This window comes from Ascaphus truei, unplaced genomic scaffold (assembly GCF_040206685.1).
Source record: "Ascaphus truei isolate aAscTru1 unplaced genomic scaffold, aAscTru1.hap1 HAP1_SCAFFOLD_1548, whole genome shotgun sequence".
NCBI lineage: Eukaryota > Metazoa > Chordata > Amphibia > Anura > Ascaphidae > Ascaphus > Ascaphus truei.
Genome location: NW_027454437.1, coordinates 2,759 through 7,500, shown reverse-complemented (window position 1 = coordinate 7,500; position 4,742 = coordinate 2,759).

The following is a 4,742-nucleotide window of genomic DNA, read 5'->3' as shown; positions in this document are numbered from 1 at the left end:
TCTCACCTATAGGCAAACTACTCCTCTCCTCCCATCTACTCTTCCCTAGCACTCTCTCTCACCTAATAGGCAACTACTACTCTCCTTCCCATCTATCTCCTTTCTCACCTATAGGCAACTACTCCTCTCCCATCTATCTCCTCTCTCACCTATAGGCAACTACTCCTCTCTAATCTATCTCCTCTCTCACCTATAGGCAACGACTCCCTCTCCCATCTATCTCCTCTCTCACCTATAGGCAAACTACTCCTCTCCCCATCTCATCTCCTCTCTCACCTATAGGCAACTACTCCTCTCCCATCTATCTCCCTCTCTCACCTATAGGCAACTACTCCTCTCCCTCTCCCATCTACCTGCCTCTCTCACCTATAGGCAACTACTCCTCTCCCCATCTACATCCTCTCTCACCTATAGGCAACTACTCCTCTCCCATCTATCTCCTCTCTCACCTATAGGCAACTACTCCTCTCCCATCTATCTCCTCTCTCACCTATAGGCAACTACTCCTCTCCCATCTACCTCCTCTCTCACCTATAGGCAACTACTCCTCTCCCATCTATCTCCTCTCTCACCTATAGGCAACTACTCCTCTCCCATCTATCTGCTCTCTCACCTATAGGCAACTACTTCTCTCCCATCTATCTCCTCTCTCACCTATAGGCAACTACTCCTCTCCCATCTACCTGCTCTCTCACCTATAGGCAACTACTCCTCTCCCATCTACCTGCTCTCACACCTATAGCCAACTACTCCTCTCCCATCTATCTCCTCTCTCACCTATAGGCAACTACTCCTCTCCCATCTATCTCCTCTCTCACCTATAGGCAACTACTCCTCTCCCATCTCTCTCTTCTCCTCACCTATAGGCAACTACTCCTCTCCCATCACTCCCCTCTCTCGCCTATAGGCAACTACTCCTCTCCCATCTACCTCATCTCTCTCCTCTCTCACCTATAGGCAACTTCTCCTCTCCCATCTATCTCCTCTCACTCTGCTTACCTATCTCAGCTATTCTCTTACATCCCATGGGTCCCAGACCCTATACCACGTCCTCGTAGTGTGGTTCAGGAATGAGGTAAGAATCTCCATTAATTTGTTACGCCGGTGCTGCCCGCAGACCGGACCCGTCCCTGTGCTGAGGTGGGACGTAGGGATACACGCACCCGCAGCAAAGGGAGCGCGTCCGGAGTGTGGTGTTAGTGTTGCCAGCCAGGTATAGTAAGGGAGACAATACTTGCCGGTACCGGTAGTAGAGGAGGAGTAGTATTTGCCATTGCCAAGATCAGGGATAGGAGAGTTGCGGATGATCGAAGGTATAAGCCGTGTATCAGGGACGCCAGAAGTCACGAAGTCCAGGTAGAGCCGAAGTCGAGAGCCAGAGGGGGTAGTCGTCCAATCCGCGTCAATACCTGAGGAGTCACTGAGAGAGTATTCCAATGCTTCCATACAGAACTATGTCGAGCGACGAGTGATGGGAAGCACAGGCATAATAAAGCTGGGCAGGCCAATGGGAAAAGGGGGCAGGCCTGGAGGACTGCAAGGAGTCCTCCCTGATAGGAGGGAGGTGTTACAGCCCAGCTGAGTGTAATCCTTGATTTGCATGGGACTGTGTGATGCTTGGGGGGCGACGCCTCACTGCAGGAGCAGAGGTTAAAAGTGCTCTGTTAGGCGTGTGCTCTGTAAGCTGGGAATGCATGCACATAACGTCTGGGGCTGGCGTTGCGTGCAGGAGGGCGTGCAGGAGGGATTGCAGGAGGGCGTGCAGGAGGGTGTGGGCGCGCCCGGCGCTGAGCAGAGGAATCGTTGAGGGGAGTGATCCCGCGACGGCGGCAGGGGCGAGGAGCCGTGGAGACCGGTAAGGCAGGAATGTTTTGTGTGTGCAGGGGCTCCCTGCGGAGAGGGGGTGCTCTGTGTGGGACGCGAGGAGAACGCCGATCCTGACATAATTGAACTTTGTGTATTCTTCTAACACCCTCTCTTCCGGAGGGGGGGGGGGGTTCCACGCCGCCGCTGCCACGCCGCACCTAGCTGCCGGTAATATATGCGAGATTAATGTATAAGTGCCGGGGTGCACATTTTCCATGGGTTCGGCTAGGATCATTTAGGATTGGATCTAGCGGGATCGTAAATACCCCACAACATCTTTACCAATTTCAATATATTTCCCCAGCAGATCTGCATTACCAGGCAGCACCCACCAGGTGTGCACTATATCCCTGTCTGCCCGCATCCCTCCAACACCTGTCGAAGCCTCCGGGAACATCTGCTTTCATCTCTTGGGGTGTAATAGTATTTTAGCATCATTTTATATATGTTTCCCTTGTTACTGTGCATATGGAAGTTTTACCCGCGCTCTCCCAAGTGTCCTCCCAGTCTTCTCTGGTTATTTCCCAAGTGTCCTCCCAGTCTTCTCTGGTTATTTCCCGAGTGTCCTCCCAGTCTTATCTCTGGTTATTTCCCGAGTGTCCTCCCAGTCTTCTCTGGTTATTTCCCGAGTGTCCTCCCAGTCTTCTCTGGTTATTTCCCGAGTGTCCTCCCAGTCTTCTCTGGTTATTTCCCGAGTGTCCTCCCAGTCTTCTCTGGTTATTTCCCGAGTGTCCACCCAGTCTTCTCTGGTTATTTCCCGAGTGTCCTCCAGTCTTCTCTGGTTATTTCCCGAGTGTCCTCCCAGTCTTCTCTGGTTATTTCCGAGTGTCCTCCCAGTCTTCTCTGGTTATTTCCCGCGTGTCCTCCCAGTCTTCTCTGGTTATTTCCCCCGTGTCCTCCCAGTCTTCTCTGGTTATTTCCCGAGTGTCCTCCCAGTCTTCTCTGGTTATTTCCCGAGTGTCCTCCCCAGTCTTCTCTGGTTATTTCCCGAGTGTCCTCCCAGTCTTCTCTGGTAATTTCCCGCGTGTCCTCCCAGTCTTCTCTGGTTATTTCCCGAGTGTCCTCCCAGTCTTCTCTGGTTATTTCCCGCGTGTCCTCCCAGTCTTCTCTGGATATTTCCCCCGTGTCCTCCCAGTCTTCTCTGGTTATTTCCCGAGTGTCCTCCCCAGTCTTCTCTGGTTATTTCCCGAGTGTCCTCCCAGTCTTCTCTGGTTATTTCCCCGCGCGTCCTCCCAGTCTTCTCTGGTTATTTCCCGAGTGTCCTCCCAGTCTTCTTGGTTATTTCCCGCGGTCCTCCCAGTCTTCTCTGGTTATTTCCCGAGTGTCCTCCCAGTCTTCTCTGGTTATTTCCCGAGTGTCCTCCCAGTCTTCTCGGTTATTTCCCGCGTGTCCTCCCAGTCTTCTCTGGTTATTTCCTGAGTGTCCTCCCAGTCTTCTCTGGTTATTTCCGAGTGTCCTCCCAGTCTTCTCTGGTTATTTCCCCGAGTGTCCTCCCAGTCTTCTCTGGTTATTTCCCGCGCGTCCTCCCTTCTTCTCTGGTTATTTCCTGAGTGTCCTCCCAGTCTTCTCTGGTTATTTCCCCGCGCGTCCGCCCCAGTCTTCTCTGGTTATTTCCCGCGCGTCCTCCCAGTCTTCTCTGGTTATTTCTGTCGGGGACTCCAAAGCCCTCCGTTCCGTGTGTTGATGGCCAGGGGGTGTCTCTTATTAGACGATCCGGAGCACACTCTCAGCCAGGTATATATATATATATATATATATATATGGGAGAATACACCATATAGTGCAACAAAGTCTGGAACAGTATTCCCAATTAGTGTGTGGAATTTATTTTACCTCCCATTTATGTGACAAATAAGCGCCTTATGGTTATTAGGAGTTACCAACTCAGATGGAACCGTATATAGTCAGGAACCGGGAGAGGAGGATCCCGTAACGGGAAACTAGAGGAAGAAGAATATAGTGCAATATGCTTTATAACAAGATCAATATATAAACATCAATAGCACTCACAAACATAGATGGGGTGTGAGCATAGGGACCCCCCTGGGACAGGTAACGAGGTAGTGTCCAGCGTTCCTTCACTGCAGAGCCCTGCGACGGCCGTCCACAGCAGAAGCACAGGAGGAAAGGGTCAGATCCTCGCGACACACCAGTGCTCAGCAGTCCCTCTACATCTGTGGTGCCACCCAACGCGTTTCATCCGTTAGAACTTCTTCAGGGTCGTGTATTTTTTGCTTTTTATAATATACATTTGAAACTCCTTCTGGGTCCGGAGCCTTTGATGGCTTTGATGACTTAACCCAGTTAGAGATAGCGGAGGCGGTCATTTGTGCCTTTATAGGTGAAAAAATAGGTGTATAATCAGCGCTTATGCAAACAACAAAATTAAATTTAAGTTATTACAGAAAAAAACCTTAGATACAATGTCCAAATGGTAGTCCTGGAGCTGCTGAAGAGATAGTTCTTGTATCTTCTACCCAGAATTGGATTGAAGGAGAGAGGTAACCTTTCTTCTGGCGCTGAGGCGAGGATGTAGAGGGGTGTGCTTGAGATTTCTTCTTGTTGGGCTGTGACCTCAGGAAAGGGGGGAGAAAAAGACAAACCATGCAGGAAGCCTGCAATGGTGTATTACCCAAGGGATAACATAAATATAATGAAGGAGCAGTTTATTACAAAGTTAAAATAACCATGGATGACAATGAATATAAAAATGAAAATATAAATATAAAATGCCTAGCACTGGATGTAAAATAGACAGGTTGCCTAAGCACTATCCACACATCCTTGCACTTAAGAACTTAGTCCGAGATTTCTTTCTTTGCTCCGCCAGGTTAAAATTGAAAACCTACTCACCAGACCGTGAATAGGTAATAAGC